The sequence below is a fragment of the Bos grunniens genome, chromosome 26, assembly GCF_055505025.1.
Source record: "Bos grunniens cultivar Pamir isolate PY7600 chromosome 26, Bosgru_T2T1.0, whole genome shotgun sequence".
Classification (NCBI taxonomy): Eukaryota; Metazoa; Chordata; class Mammalia; order Artiodactyla; family Bovidae; genus Bos; species Bos grunniens.
Window position 1 is genome coordinate 13,154,304 of NC_141190.1, and position 17,335 is coordinate 13,171,638.

The window sequence follows — 17,335 nt, forward strand, 5'->3', positions numbered from 1 at the left end:
GGAAATGGGACCTCAGTCCTATAGCTGCAAGAACCTGAGTCTGGCCAGCAACCTGAATGAGCCTGGAAGCATACTAATACTGGAGTGGGTAGCCTATCCCTTCTCCAGTGGATTTTCCTGACCCAGGAATTGAACCAGGGTCTCCTGTATTGCAGGTGGATTCTTTACAAACTGAGCTATCAGGGAAGTTTATACTAATACCTAGAGCCTTCAAAAAGGAATGCAGCCCTGCTGATGCCTTGATTTCGGCCTGTGAGACCCTGAGCAGGGGACCAGCAGAGCCGTGCTGTACCCAGACTTCAGACCTACAAAACTAGGAGGTTATAAGTGGATTTTGTTTTAAGCCACTGATTCTGTAGTAATTGCTCATAGCAGCAATAGAAAACTAGTGCAAGGACTGAGGAAGATAGCCATAGGTATCAGGGAAAGAGTATTCCAGCAGAGAGAACAGGAGAGCCAAGTCCCCGAGTGAAATCCATCTGGAGAGTTAGAGGGACAGCAAGTGGCCAGCGTGGCTGGAGTGGAGAAAGCAAGGGATGCCGAGGAGGAGGTCAGAAAGGCAACTGGGGTGGACGGTGGAGACTATCAGGGGCTTTGGCTTTTATTCCCAATGACCTAGGGAGTCCTTGGAGCATTTTCATCAGAAAGTAATGTGTCAACTTAATTTTTAAAAGGATCATGTTGACTGCTCTGAAAATGAACTGTAGGAGAGAAGCTGGAGACCAATTAGGAAGTGACAGCAACAATTCTGATGCAAGGTGGCCGTGGCTTCAACTGGCAGTAGTGGAGGTGATGAGAGGTGGCCAGATTCTAGATATATTTTGAAGATAAAGTCTACTCTTTGGTGAATTAGATGCGGGATATGAGAGAGAGAAGAGTCAGGGATGCTTCTCCCATTTGGGACCTGAACAACTGGAAAGATGCAGTTGCAGTCAACCAAGATGTAGAAAGCTGTAGGTGGAGGAGATTTGTGATGGGGGAGAATTGGAATTCAGTTTGAACATAGCGACTGTGTCTGTTAGATAGCCATTTGGAGAGGCAGAGCAGTGGCGCCCAAACATGTCCAAATCCTAATCTCCAGATCCTGTGAACATGACACCTTGGGTAGCAAGAGGGACTTTGCAGATGTGATTAAATTAAGGACCTAGAGGTGGAGAGATTATCCTTGATTATCCAATGGGCCCAGCCTAATCACATGAGTCCTTAAAAGTGGAGAACCTTTCCTTTGGTGGCCAGAGGGAGATGTGACTCTGAAAGGATCAGATCGTCAGAGAGATTCAGTGTGACTGGCTTTGAAAACAGGAAGGGGGCAGTGGGCCAGGGAATGTAGGTGGCCTCTAGAAACCGGAAGAAGCAAACGAATCTTCCCTAAGAGTCTTGAGAAAGGAACACAGCCCTGCCAACATCTGATTTTACCCCAGTGAAACTCATATCTGACCTGCAGACCCATCAGAAAATACTTGTGTTGTCCTAAGGCTAGATTTGTGACAGTTAGTTACAACAGCCGTAGAAAACTAATACACAGAGGATGCAGTTGGACCTGAGTCTGGAGAGGAGAGGAGGGGAGGGAGGCCTGGAAGTGTGCAGATGGTATTTAAAGGCCTGGGGATGAAGGAGATCACCAACAGAATGTCCTCTTTGCTTCTCTCTCTCTGCTCAAAGCATTGAACCCTTGGCATTTCCCATCAATGAGGAAGAAGGAAACAGCAGAGCCCACGGAGAATGATCAGCCAAGGAGATGGGGGCAGACAAAGACAGGGTGGTGTCCTGGAGGGCAAGTGAAGAAAGCATGTGAAGGAAGAGGGAGTGATTGTTTGTGAGAGATGCAGCTGATGGATTACATAAGATGAAAAGCGAGGTGATGCTAATGAAGATTTCCTGAAAAGGGGAGCAGAGAAAAGGGGTGGCAGCTGTCAGGAAAAGTGGCATCAAGAGAACTTTCTTTGCTTTTATTTTTTTAGAGGTAGTGTTAAGGGCATGTTTGTATGCTGATGGGAGCTAAGAATTCCTGAGGAAATGTCCTTGGGTGGGCAGTAAGGATGGTGTGTTTGTAGGGCATGAGTTGATATCTACTTTGGTAGCAGATTGGTGAGTTGCAAGTGGAGGGTGGGTGAATGCGGTGGGAGTGTGTGGACCTTCTCTTCTGATGCTCCCATCTTCTTAGTGGAATAAGAAAGCAGATGAGAATGAGGATGGAGAAGGTGGTTTGGGGGATTTAACATGCCAGGGATATGTAGTAGGATTACTTAGAAGCATTAAAAGCCCATAAGAAATTTAGGATCATGAATTGAAAGGAGTAAATGACTCCATAAACCTTTGAGAAAAATGCCACCTAATACTAGATACCATCTCTCTTTTTTTTTTTAAAGCCAAAAATTAAAGGACAACATAAAGTACAATTATGCAAGAAAAGCCCAATATTATTTTCTTATCATTTCTATCACTTTCTAGAAGATAACTTGCCTTATAGGGTTATTAAATTGTTGAACATAAACCATATTTTACTAAATCAAATTTAAGTGAGTCTTAAGCTGGGTTCCTCTAAGTAACAAAACCTGGACAAGGCTTTATGGGACAATTAATTTATATTGAGTAGTAATACCAAAGAAAAGGATTGGCCCCTGGAAAGAGTTAATAGGAAAGAAAGGAAACTGGAGGCAAGATTTGTTCAGTAACTTGGTGACCACTATGGATAGCTGGGGCTTGATCCCACAGGTGACCCTCCAGGAACATGCCTTAGAATTGTCCGATGGAGGACAGACTGGGGGCAGGGGTGGTTCATTCATTTCTTCATCCACTTGCTCGCATCCTCCATTGATCATGGATTGCTTCATGGAGTCTGAAGTCCATCACAGGACTCCCTGTGTGTCAGAAAGCTCAGTGGGTTCCTGCAGGTGACAGGAGGGTAGCTTGACAACAGGATCCCAGCACCGGGTGGAAGGAGTCTGTACTTGGTGAATACATGATTTTCATAACTTATCTTCTTGTTCACTTTTTCCATGCCGTGTGGCTCATCTCACGCAGTTAAGCTACTACTAATGAGGAGCTGCTGAGGCCTTGGGGGTTCACTGATGGAGGAGACCCAGCCCCTTCCTCAAGTCTCCCAGTTCCCCGAGGAGCTTCCCCAGTTCTTTTTTATTCTTGGCATGACGTTGTGGCCCGCTGGAATCCTTCTTAAACAAGAGAGTAACATGCTGTGGTTTCTCTGTTAGAAGCAAACGGGGAGTCATTATTGGCAGTGCTCTGGTCGTCTGATACACTGACAGACCCACCCCAAACTTGATACAAAACAATCATCTGCTGCCTCTCGTGGTTTCTGTGGGTCAGGAACTTTGATTCTGGTTGGCTGTGTGGCCTGTCTCCATTCCATTCAGGATCAGGACAGAAGGCTTAGAGGCTGGGGTGGCATCATCTTAAGGCTTGCTCACTTACTGGTGCCTGGTCTGAGACACCTGGGCTCCTCAGATGCATCCTTCTCTCTGTGTGACCTCTCCATGTGGATTCTCCATCGTGGAGGCATCAAAGGACCCAGACTTGTTATTTGGCCCCCCGGGGCTCCCAAGGAGCCTGGCTCAAGAGAGGAGGGGCCAGAGGAAAGCTGTGTCACCTTTTATAACCAGTCTTGGAAGTCACATAGAATCACTTGTACCTGGTCACAGGCCTGCCCAGATTCAAGAGGAGGGTTCACAGTCATAACGCTTGATGGAGGCATGTCCACAGCACACTGCACGGAGCCCTGTTGGGTGGAAGGTATATGCTAGTGTGGCCATGTTTGGAAAATAAAATCTCACGGGCAGTGTTATCATTGCAGTGACTGCTGATGTTTACTGAGGGCTCACTGTGCTCCAGGCATTGTGTTAAGTGCTGGATGTGTTACATTATTTACCTTCTAGCAGGTGCAGTTTGTAAGGTGACCCCCGCCTGCTTGTAATTTTGTTTGTCTTTGGTCTCCATTGCTATGCACAGGTGTTCTCTAGCTGTGGAGAGCGGGGGCTACCCCTAGTTGCAGTGCAGGGGCTCCTCCTTGCAGAGGCTTCTCTCGTTTCAGAGCACAGGCTCTAGGTGAGCAGGCTTTGGTAGCTGCGGCTCGTGGGCTCTAGAGCACGGGCTCAGCACTTGTGGCGCACAGACTTGGTTGCTCCACAGCATGTGGATTCTTCCCGAACCCGTGTGCCCCGCATTGGCAGGCAGAGTCTTACCACTGGACCACCAGGGAAGTCCCTTTGTCCCCTTTTTACAAGGAAACAGGGAGACTCAGTGAGGTTACACGGCTGGTGTAAGCTCACAGAGGAGTTCTGAATTCAGAGATGAAAGGGCTGATGGTGGAGAGGAGGAGGTGGGGGCCTTGCTTCCAGGGGGAAACAGAACCACGGGTCCCTTTCTGACTCCTTCAGCAGCTCCTGGCAGTTTCCCCACCCTTATTCCCTCCCTCTTCTTCCCTCCAGTATATTTCCAGAATATTTCCATTTTATTCAATTAAATTTCAGTGATGTTGTCCTGTACTATTTTTCACTATTGTGCACAGAGATCATTTCAGTTATGCCTTGAGTCTGTGGATTGATCAGGAAACACAAGTATTACAAAAAGACCTGAATTTATTTTAGAAAACTTTCTAGACCATAAACTATTGGTATGTTGGAAACTTTTGTATATAAAAAGGACACATTTCCTTATACTGTTGAATCTCAAGCTTTTTTTGCACCAGGGTCAGTGATTTTCAAAGGGGATTCCCTGTCCTGCTGGCGAGGGCACTAGTCCTTTGTAAACGCTCTCCTCCCTCCCCTGCTCCCGTCTGCCCCTGAGAATGGCAGGCCTGTCACAGGAAGGCAGTGGCTCTGAATCCTGTTCATTTGAAACCTCATTAATGAGCATCTCATAGACACTGTCTCTCGGTGTGTGTTTCATGAATGAATTCCATATGTGTAAAACCTCCCAACTGCTGATTCGATGAGTCTGTGGTTTTCTTCTGCATCTAAGCATCCAGTTTTTAGAAGTTATTAATAGAAACATATTTCTATCTTTGGGCACCTAGGTGCCTAAAAGAAAGAGAAGATAATTTGTTGTTTTGGCCTCACAGTGCCAATCTAAATATCTTTGGAGGGAGTAGAAACATACTCTTTGTTGAATTCATATTGCCATTTAGAAAAGTTCTTCAGGTTCTTCTCAAGATGACCCGTTCATTCGTTCAAAAAATATTGATTATCTAGTAAGTGCCAGACACTGGGGGACCCTGCAGCAGTGAAAAAAACAGACAAAAATCATCTGCCCTCATGGGGCTTACTTTCTAATGGGTGGAGACAGTAAATACTGAACATGTATAATTTGTCAGATGGTAAGAAATGCTGCAGAGGAAAATCAATCCAGAGAAGGGAAATGGAAGTGTTAGATTATGTCGCTCAACACAGCTGTGTTCCCAGGACTTCCCACCTTCTCCAGGTAGATGCCAGCATCCTTACAGTGGCCCAGAAGGCTCTGCCAGACCTGTCCCTCATCTCCCTGACCTCAGACCCTCTCAGTTCTCGGCCACACTCATCTCCTTGCTCTTCCTCGGGCATCGGCTTTGTTCTTGCTCATTCATTTCTCTCTGTGTTACCACCTTCCTCCTGGTGACCATGAGACTAAGTCCTTATCTCTTTGCCCAGATGTCACCTTCTCAGTGGTGCCTTTGCAACTTACCATCTTATTTTAAGTTCCAGTCGTTATCCACTGCTAGCCTTTCCTCTCCAGGAGGTCATAGCCAAGCAGAGGAGGTAACCGGCTGCCACTAGTTGGGTACAACCTTTGGCAGAGCAGAATCACCAGCTTTCTCACTGAAGAGCCGTCTGGGTCCTTGAGTGTCATTGGGAGAGTCTCTGCAGAGGCCCTGCCTGTGGTAGCATCATGGGAATCTCCCCAGCCTCTTCAGGAGCATGATCTAACCTGAGCTTCATTGGTGGGAATTGCCAGGCTGGCGTTCGCCTTGGTCACACTGGGGGATGGTATGTCTTATGGGTTGGATGTGGTCCAGGGCCCTCTTTCAGATGGATTGTTTCTGCCCCATGATTTTTGACTTGGTATGTATGGTATGTTTAGTCTGCTGCTTCTCCTTGGCAAAGCCATTCTTGTTTTCTTTCTCTGGGAGAGATTTCTCTCTTTCATTGCCCTCTGAGACTACCTCATCTGAGTTCTCTCAACTTTCAGTTTCACTGACTGTGCTGACCTTTCATGTATTTCTTGCTTTTGTTCAGAAACCGAAACTGCATCTCATACATAGCTGGTCTGTATCTGCCTCATTCCCGTCTTATTAAAAACTTCGCTTTATTTCCTCCTGTCTCCACCACTTCCTGGCCTTATAGCATTAAAAGGAACATGCCTGCTTCCACAGGCAGAGTTCCAGAGTCTGTGATTTTCATGACATAATAAATAAAATTTAAAATGAAGTCATCACAGGTGGGGTCCTCTGGGAAGCCAACCACAAAGTGGAGTTGAAGACTCAGGATGTTTATCAGCCGTTTGAAGGATGGGAAAGAAACAAGAAGGCAGGCCCAGCGGCAGCCTCAGCAGCCCCTCGAGGAGCGCTGGGGCTAAAGTGGCCCTTCAGAGTTGGCTTGACTTGGGCTGAGATGAACAGGCCTTTTCGGCCCGAGCAGCTCTCAGTCAGTGCATAATGATGACCTCAGGAAAGTGCATCGCCTTGGGGAGGAGGATCTCTATATCTGAGGCCGTCCCCACGGTGGCCACAGGGACCTCACTGATGGCATCCGGGCAGTGCTGCCTTATTCCTTCTCATTTATGGAGCTGGGCTCCAAGATAGGATACAGTGGCTCAGTGAAGAGGCAACCTCATCATCAGTTTCAGTTGGATGCTTTCATCATTGAAAGCAAAGGATGCTAGAGCCTGAAGAGGCACTCGAGATCCTCTGTCCAGTCCTGGTGTTTTAACTGGTAGAGAAATGGAGTCACAAGGGAGAGGAAATCCCAGTCTGGCTTCCCTAGAAACAGACCCGAAGACAAGGACTTGAGAGTAAGCGGTTTATCTGAGAGGCTCTCCCAGGAATGTCAGCAGGGAAGTGGGCGAGTGGGACAGGGCAGAGAAGAAGCCTTCAGTAAAGGTGAGTTTTGAGAGAATAACTGCTGTGGGTACCTGGAGCTCAGTCCCTTGAGGGAACTTGGGGAATTGTCCTCCCCAGAGACCAAGGGAGAAGGGAGATTTGCCCTTGACTAAAAGCTGTTTCCTGGAGGCCTTAGCTGCCCTGCATACACAGCTCACTCCCTGAGCTGGCCCAGCCTGCATCCAGAACCCTGGTCCAAGCATAGGCTCCCAGAAGGCAGCCTGCAGAGTGGAGAGGGGAGCCTAGTGGACCAGGAAGGATGGGGACGATGATGCTGTCTTCCACAGGGCGTCACCCCAGGTGTGACCAGAACTCAGGGGTCCTACCTACCAGCCAGTCCCTTGACACTGAGTAGTGGACATCTTCCTACACTGTGCCCACACCCATTGTGGGTAGTCTGGTGAGGAGGGTGAGGCTGTGAAAAGTGCAAGGGAGGTAGTTCCTCTTTTTGAGAAGGGCTAAATACGCATGTGTCTGCAAGAGGGACCATCTCCCTTGTACTTTTCACAGCCTCACCCTCCTCACCAGACTGCCCAGAATGGGAGGATGACAGGGCACTGAGAGCTGTGCCCTGCATGTGTCCATGCCAAGCATGGTGCTGCTCTGAAGGGGGCTTTGTGTTCTGTTTTGTTTGGGGGAGGTTGCGTCTGGAACAGTGTCTCAGGGAAGGTTTGAACAGGAATTAACGTGAACTGAGAGGCCAGCTGGCACACTGGTTAAGAGCTGGGGGGCCCTTGAGGTGTGCCATCTAGTTTTTCGTCCTGCTTCCATCACTCTGTGGCATTGGACAGTGGGCTCCTCACAGTAGGGCCATAGTAGAATCTGAGTCACACAGGCGTTGAGCACAGTCAGTGAAGGAGTTGATGTGAAAACATCTAACTGAGAGCCGGCCATATAGAAAGAATTTGGTGAACATGAGCTGTGGTCTCAATGATGGTTGACACAGGAGGGTGGAAAGGCGAGGTCGTGTGGGAGTATGATTAGGGCATGAGACTCTAGAAGCAAGAGGAGAAGTGCTGTGAAGTGAACCTTCTGGGATGTTGGGGAAGTGATGGGGAAAGCTTTCTGAAGTCGAGAAGGGCCGCCCACTCAGACCGAGTTCTCATGGGAGCCTCAGTCCCATCAAAGCAAAAGTTTAAGGGGAAACCCAATATGTAAAAAATATAAACAGAGCTGCTTGTTTGAAGGTGGAGTGGGGAACTGGGGTCCTATCTCTTCCCCTTCTCCCTCCACCCACAGCCCCTGAGGGAATTCTGAGAAACCCCAAAGCTGCAAGAACAAAAACAATTTCTACAGAAAGAATTTTAAAAGCTTCTGTAACACCTCATTTGTTCTGTATTGAGTTTGTTTTCCAGAAAAATATTTTTTTAGAAATTCATCTTGGATGAAATTTTGCTTAAGTGTGTTACTTTTTTGCCTTCTTAACAAGGCTGAATGAAAACCTTTTAATCTGTTCTTGATGACTTCTGATTATAGTAATGAACATTTAGTTACGGGTCTGTGCTTTAATGTGGTGATTTCCAACCTCAGAGGTTCTAAAGAGTTAGGATTGTTTACTTGTGCTGTGCTTTTCAAATTGTTAAAAGAAGCAGTGTGGCATCAGGGGAAGGTCCTGGACTTGGAAGCTAGGCTGTCCAAGTTTGCCTTCCAGCCTTGCATCTTCTTAGCCTTGTGACCTTGGACAAGTACTTAACGTCTCTTTGCCTCAATTTCTTCTTCTGTAAATTGGGAATTATAATCATACTCCAGAGGGTTATTGTGAGAAATACACAAGTTCTGTATGTTCATTGCTTAGAATAGTGCCTGCATATAAAAATTATCATACAAATTATCATACATATTATATTATTGTTAATATATCTGTTTTTATAATTCTTCTGTCTTCTCTATTGATGTAGCAGAGTGGTTTAACCTAAGGGCTCGGAAGTGGAATAATTTAATTCTTGTGACTCAGTTTATTCATCTGAAAAATGGGGCTAATAATACAAACTAGTTCACAGAATTTTTGTGAAGATTAAACAGGATGCAATTGGGGAAGCCTTTAGCACAGTATATGGCACATTGTTGCACAGTCGTCATTACTATGAATTGTTAAGACTAGATGAGGGACACTGCAGCTGTAATGTAATCTAGAGCCAGAAGTTTTTACTGTATTGACCCCTTAGAAAGAAGTCTTTAGAAAGTTCCTTCTTGTTACTTAACTGTTTTTCAGTTAGTAGAATTGTTCCATTAAGTAACAACGATCTTAAGTAATAAACATTCAATGTGTTTCTTAATATTGGAACAAGGGGTGGATGGGTGGAAGAATTAACTGTTTATGCTGTAGAATATGATGCTTATTCATGAATAAGCCTCTGACTCATTACTTTTAGATGTATTTATGATGAAAGAGTTTGTGTTTGGTTTAGTTAAAAGGTTGACATGATTAGTACTCATAAAAGGGGATATTTTCAAAGGAAGATAAACAGTAAAGAAATGTGTTGGTGGAAATGACTAGAAGCAACTCAACATTAGGCATCAAATTTTCTGATACAGAAGAGAGGTGATATGAAAAGTAGGCAAACAAAGAGTGATTTTGCAGCCCTGGTGACTGTGGGATGTTCACCTACCACGCACCAGCATATGCCTTGGTACTAAGTGTTTTAAGGGCTAATTTACGGTTCTGGGCTTCCCTGGTGGCTTAGACAATAACGAGTCTGCTTGTAGTGCAGGAGACCCAAGTTCGGTCCCTGGGTCAGGAAGATCCCCTGGAGAAGGGAATGGCCTCCCACTGCAGTATTCTTGCCTGGAGAATCCCACGGACAGAGGAGCCTGGTGGGCTGTAGTCCACGGGGTCGCAAAGAGTCAGACACGACTGAGCAACTAACACTTAGATCTCGCAACCATGCCACTATCAAGACTAACCCATGCATGAGGATTTTGTATAGCCAAGGTTCTATTGCATATTAAAGTGTTAAGAAAAAAATACCCAACACTTGGGAATGAGGCACAAGGGTGAAGATTGCATGTCCTTTCAGTGTTCTGAAGCATTAGCGGACATACCCAGTCACAGATCACATGATTCTCTAGCGAGGTGTATCTTTGTTGAACTTACTAATTTACTATTGATCAGGACCCAAATTCTGTGAAGTTAGATGTTCATTGTAGATCGATAACTTGCAAACAGTTTTTGTCTGATAATGAAGATAAACCTGAGATTTTGTAGTTTTATTGACCTATAGCATATTAATCCAGAGAAGGCAATGGCACCCCACTCCAGTACTCTTGCCTGGAGAATCCCATGGACGGAGGAGCCTGGTAGGCTGCAGTCCATGGGGTCGCAAAGAGTCGGACATGACTGAGCGTCTTCACTTTCACTTTTCACTTTCATGCATTGGAGAAGGAAATGGCAACCCACTCCAGTGTTCTTGCCTGGAGAATCCCAGGGATGGGGGAGCCTGGTGGGCTGCCGTCTATGGGTTCGCACAGAGTCAGACACAACTGAAGTGACTTAGCAGCAGCAGCAGCAGCAACATATTAACCAGTTACACACACACACACACACACACACACACACACATATATAAAAACAATCTTCTTTCAGTATTCTCTTTTATTGACTATATATACTTCAGGCTTTCCTATACTCCACTGAACTGGATGTGTCATCCTGCTGTTTTAAATTAATGATTTAAATAAATTTTTGACACATGCTCTATTTATATTTTTATGAGTGATGTTTTAACTCCTTGACAGTATATCCTAACAAACTAGCTATTAATGGGAATTTCCTTTCTTACTGTTTTCCTGCTTTGTCTAACAATTTTGTTTGTTATAATTTCAAAATTGATACATGTTTTACAGCTCTTTTATTCTTTTGATGTTGACATTCTATGAAGAGCAAAACCAAGTGTAGGTAGTCAAAAGCTTTAAGTCAAAAGCTGATTTTTTTTAGGCTGTTTAGTTGTGAACCTAATGATTTCAGTAAGACCCACATTTCTGAAATGTGTTATGTCAGTGTAAGCTAATGTAACACTTTCATAACAATTTTCATAATGTGATGGTGCAACTAAGTTGCTGTTTTTGAAGTTGTTTGAGTTTATGGAACATGACATAAAAAATTGTAGAAATGTTCCATTTAGTGTAACTAGCACTACAAATTAGGTTGTGATAAAATTTAGAGAACATGTTTTTTAATAATTATTGGGTTTTATACCGAAATTTTTAAAAGTATATTTCTCTCCATTCTTTACTCCTCATAAAATATTCTGACAAATCTTGCGTTAGAGAAGTGAGCTTTTTGTTAGGGATGGGATGTCTTAGACAGGATCCCAGAGTTGGATAATAGATTGAACTTATGACTTCCCTGGTGGCTCAGATGGTAAAGACTCTGCCTGTAATGCAGAAGACCTGAATTCAATCCCTCGGTTGGGAAGATCCCCTGGGGCAGGGCATGGCAACCCACTCCAGTATTCTTGCCTGGAGGATCCCCATGGACAGAGGAGCCTGGCGGGCTACAGTCCATGGGGTCACAAAGAGTCAGCCATGACTTTAAGGTCACCTGAGTCATTAAAGTTATGTGATTGTGAGGTTTTTATGAAACGTTTTTCAGATTATCCCTCCTCCTTTTGTTAAAAGCGTGCTTTCAGCTGTTTTAGATCTGCTTAACCAATATGTATTTAATATTTAATTAATATTAAATTTAATTTGAATGTAAATTGAATATTTAATTAATATTCAGTTCCTCTAGAAGGTAAGCTCCATAAAGACAAGGCCATGTCTGCCTAACTCACCTGTGTTTTCCAGGCACCTGGCACCCTATGCCTGGTACAGGGTAGGCCTGCAGCAAAGTATTTATGGGGTGACTTAATGACCACACGGAGAAGGCAATGGCACCCCACTCCAGTACTCTTGCCTGGAAAATCCCATGGACAGAGGAGCCTGGTAGGCTGCAGTCCATGGGGTTGCGAAGAGTCGGACACGACTGAGCGACTTCACTTTCACTTTTCACTTTCATGCATTGGAGAAGGAAATGGCAACCCACTCCAGTGTTCTTGCCTGGAGAATCCTAGGAACGGCGGAGCCTGGTGGACTGCCGTCTGTGGGGTCGCACAGAGTCGGGCACGACTGAAGCAACTTAGTAGTAGTAGTAGTAGTAGTAGTAATGACCACATGCTCACTTTCACTCCATTACAAAATAAGGACTGTGTTTAGACCTTGGTAATAGATGATTTCAAATGCTGCAAATGCTGATTGCATTTCATCCGGGGCCTTACCAACCTAGGGGAACCACAGAGACATGGCATAATCCTTGACGTTCTTTTTTTAGTTGTCTGTGTCAAACTCTTATTTTCTTCAGGGTTTTGTTTTTGCTTTAAACCAGCCTGTTTGTAAGTTACCAAAATGGAGAATAAATTGGTATGAAACAGTGGAGCAGTTACTATCGAGGCACACCTTTGGCTCTCAGGAGTTTTGGAAGATGACAGGCATGAGAACCCAGAAAATGCTGAGAGCGCTCAGAGAACAAAACCAACTGCTTGTACATAGCGAAAGCTCCAGCACCCCCAGTTCATTGTTGCTCCCTTCTTTTTCTCTCTCATCCTTAAATCCCTTCCCTTTTAACTGCCTCAGTTTCTTTTTCCGAAAATGAGTTCTTTTGGTGTTCTTTTGGTACTATGTAGGTCTCCAAGTTCAAGAAAGGTAATAAACTGCCTTTATCTGGGCACAACGTGAGGCTTTCTTTGCTGTTCAGGTTTTAGCTTCTTTTTCATAAAATGCCAAAAAATGAAGATATTTTTTAAAAATTCAGAGTATGTAGCTGTATTTATATTGAATATATCTATCTAAATTATCTAATAAATTTATAATTTTTGTCTATATAAACAACTTTTTAAACAGGGTTAGGACCCTAATCCTTCTAGTTCAGTGAGATCACATCTGTAAATATAATCGTTTTTAAAGCATCTATATATTTCTGTCTCTCATTAGAGTCACTGCATTGGTCAAATTCTTGATTTCTTTGATTCTCCATGTCATCCATGTTTGAGGACAGTTGCTCCCAAATATTTTGAAAGGATACTATTAATTCCCTTTTTTTCCCCCCCAGATTACCAAAATTACTAGAAAAATGTAACCTCTGTCCACTTGGCTCAGCTCAGCTAACAGGAAGGCGATCTGTGCCACTCCTCCCCAGATCAGTCATAGTCCTCTACATCCCGCATAACACAGTCTGCGAGTGGAAACATACCAGCTCTCCCAGAGATCATGTTACCAGTGACACTTGATGCAAGTTCGTGTTTATTGCATTGGGGATGCCATCCAACCATCTCATCCTCTGTCGCGCCCTTCTCCTCCTGCCTTCAATCTTTCCCGGCATCAGGGTCTTTTCCAATGTGTCGGCTGTTTGCATCTGGTGGCCAAAGTATTGAAGCTTCAACATCAGTCCTTCCAATGAGTATTCAAGATTGATTTCCTTTAAGATTGACTGATTTGATCTCCTTACAGTCCAAGGGACTCTCTAGTAATTGTTATTAGTTTATAAAAATGTTTTAGGTTATTGGTTTATAAAAAGTGTACCAAGTTCAAGGTATGTTTTTGCCTCTAGAAGCAATATTATTAATGTTAACAGATATTGTAAATACTGTTAATATTATAAACGATGGCTTTCACAGGACAGCCCACATAGCTCCTGTCTGGTGTTTGGTCAATTATCAGTCTAACCATTTCTCCATCCATCAAATACCTAGTAAGTTTCTATGTACCAAGCACCGCACCCTGCATCAGACTGTATTTGAATCAGTTATGATATGTTTACAGTAAGGCACAGTATATTAACATTTTGGCAACCTCCATCAGCTTAATAAGAGATTGCCTTTTAAATCTGTTTCCTTTAAAACATTCCCACAACTATTTATTGATGAACTACTTACTATATGCCAGGCCCTTTGCTTGTCATTAGGAATAAGACTGACCATGATAGCCTGCCTTTAAGTTGCTTAACAGCAGAACTGGAAGGAAAACAAGTTTGACTAAAGGAGAATGGAGGCAGGTGCCAATGTTTTCTGAAGCACTTTCTGGGCATTTTTGGAGACTTTTTATGCTAATGCCTTATTGTGACTCAGCCCCTTCAGAACTTAACCTCTGGAAAGGAGTGGTGGCTTCTGGGAGAACCAGCACTGGGTATTATAAATATGGCTCTTCAGCTTATCAGCTATGATGTGGCTCTTTTTTTTTTTTGTAACCTCTCAACCCAAAGAAAACTTTCTGGAGACCTTTGCATGAGATTTAAACGGGAGTGGAAGGAGAAAGGAGTTCGGCAGAGTGTGTTTCCAAGTATGGCATCTGAGGAATAAATGACCTAGATGGAAAGCTGGCAGGAAGGGGAGGCGTGCTCAAGCCTGGCACTGAGCAGCACACTGGGCCGCTTCCTCACGGTAGCCCTTCATTACAGGGCTGGGTAGTTGGCTGTCCAGTGCAAGACGGACAGGTACAAGGCTGCCGTTGGCTTATCAGAGTAAATAGGAAAGTCTGGATGATGGCCTAGGAGGGACTCCATGGCCTTACCACCTCCAGTCTCCCTTTTGCTCTCTCTGTGCCAGCTTGGGCACCATCCTGCCTCAGGACCTTTGCACATACTATGCCCTCGGCCTGGTCTGTGCTCCCCCCAGTTACTTGCACAGTTTATTCCCTCACCTCATTCAGGCCTCTGTTCACTGTCACCTCACTAGAGTCCTTCTCCAACCACCTGTTTTATTAATTTTATTTTTTGGTCATATCCTGCAACATATAGGGTCTCAGTTTCCCAACCAGGGATTGAACCCAGGCCCCCTGCATTGGAAGCACAGAGTCTTAACCATCAGACCACCAGGGAAGTCCCTCCAACCACCTGTTTTATTTTTTATTTCATTATTGTTATGTTTAAATTTATCGTCTTAACCATGTATTCCTGTGCTGGGTCTTCATTGCTTTGTGCAGGCTTTCTCTAGTTTTGGGGAGCTGAGGCTGCTCTCCAGTTGCAGTGGCTTCTCTTGTTGCAGGGCGTGGGCTCTGGGCGTGCAGGCTTCTGTAGTTCTGGCTCGTGGGCTCAGAGTTGTAGCTCTCAGGCTGTGTGGTTCAGACTCAGTAGTTGTGGTTAATAGACTTTGTTGCTCCGCAACATGTGGGATCTTCCTGGACCAAAAATCAAACCAGTGTCCCCTGCGTTGCAAGGCAGATTCTTAACCACTGGACCACCAGGGAACCGCCCCCTTTTTTTTGAGATCTTAAGCTTTTTATTTTATATTGGGGTGTAGCTGATAGTTTCAAGTGGACAGCAAAGCGACTCACCATACATATGCATGTATCCATTCTCCCCCAAACTCCCCTCCCATCCATGTTGCCACATAACATTGAGCAGTTTCCTGTGCTATACAGTAGGTTGATTTTCCATTTTAAATATAGCAGTGTGTGTATATATCCCATCCCAAACTCCTTCACTATCCCTATCCCCCATCCTTCTCCCCATTCCCCCCCAACCCTAGTTTGTTTTTTAAGTCTGTGTTTCTGTTTCTGTTTTGTAAATAAGTTCATTTGTATCTTTTTAGATTCTGCATTTAAAGGGTGATGTACAATGTTTCTGCTTCTCTATCTGACTTCATTCAGTTTGACACTCTCTACGTCCATCCATGTTGCTGTAAATGGCATTATTTCATTCTTTTTAATGGCTGGGTAATATTTCATTGTATATATGTGTCATATCTTCTTTATCCATTCCTCTGTCAATGGACATTTATCCAACCACCTATTTTTTTAATTTATGTTAAATGAAACAAAGGTGACTATTTTTAAAGATAAAAGGTACAACTCACAAAGAAGGTAGACATCATAAACTGTTAGACACTTAACAACAAAGAAACAAAGTTATAAAGCACAAATCAGAAGTATAACAACCACCTGTTTTAAATAGCACTCCCTCTCTGTCCCTCTGAGCTTTATAGCACTTCAGTTCAGTTCAGTTCAGTTCAGTCACTCAGACGTGTCCGACTCTTTGCGACCCCATGAATCGCAGCACACCAGGCCTCCCTGTCCATCACCAACTCCCGGAGTTCACCCAGACCCACGTCCATCGAGTCAGTGATGCCATCCAGCCATCTCATCCTCTGTCGTCCCTTTCTCCTCCTGCCCCCAATCCCTCCCAGCATCAGGGTCTTTTCCAATGAGTCAGCTCTTCACATGAGGTGGCCAGAGGAGTTTCAGCTTTAGCATCATTCCTTCCAAAGAAATCCCAGGGCTGATCTCCTTTAGAATGGACTGGCTGGATCTCCTTGCAGTCCAAGGGACTCTCAAGAGTCTTCTCCAACACCACAGTTCAAAAGCATCAATTCTTCGGTGCTCAGCCTTCTTCACAGTCTAACTCTCACATCCATACATGACCACAGGAAAAACCATAGCCTTGACTAGACGGACCTTTGTTGGCAAAGTAATGTCTCTGCTTTTGAATATGCTATCTAGGTTGGTCATAACTTTCCTTCCAAGGAGTAAGCGTCTTTTAATTTCATGGCTGTAATCATCATCTGCAGTGATTTTGGAGCCCAAAAAAATAAAGTCTGACCCTTTTTCCACTGTTTCCCCATCTATTTCCCATAAAGTGATGGGACGGGATGCCATGATCTTCATTTTCTGAATGTTGAGCTTTAAGCCAACTTTCTCACTCTCCACTTTCACTTTCATCAAGAGGCTTTTTAGTTCCTCTTCACTTTCTGCCTAAGGGTGGTGTCATCTGCATATCTGAGGTTATTGATATTTCTCCCGGCAATCTTGATTCCAGCTTGTGTTTCTTCCAGTCCAGTGTTTCTCATGATGTACTCTGCATATAAGTTAAATAAGCAGGGTGACAATATACAGCTTTGACGTACTCCTTTTCCTATTTGGAACCAGTCTGTTGTTCCATGTCCAGTTCTAACTGTTGCTTCCTGACCTGCATACAGATTTCTCAAGAGGCAGGTCAGGTGGTCTGGTATTCCCATCTCTTTCAGAATTTTCCACAGTTTCTTGTGATCCACACAGTCAAAGGCTTTGGCATAGTCAATAAAGCAGAAATAGATGTTTTTCTGGAACTCTCTTGCTTTTTCCATGATCCAGCGGATGTTGGCAATTTGATCTCTGGTTCCTCTGCCTTTTCTAAAACCAGCTTGAACATCAGAAGTTCACGGTTCACATATTACTGAAGCCTGGCTTGGAGAATTTTGAGCATTACTTTACTAGCGTGTGAGATGAGTGCAATTGTGT

At 44.3% G+C, this 17,335-nt stretch overlaps 1 protein-coding gene across 13 annotated transcripts in view; it reads left to right on the forward strand.

Moving 5' to 3' along the window:
• Positions 1-17,335, forward strand: part of PCGF5 (polycomb group ring finger 5) — a 122,551-nt gene that overhangs the window by 21,138 nt on the left and 84,078 nt on the right. The window lies entirely within an intron of this gene.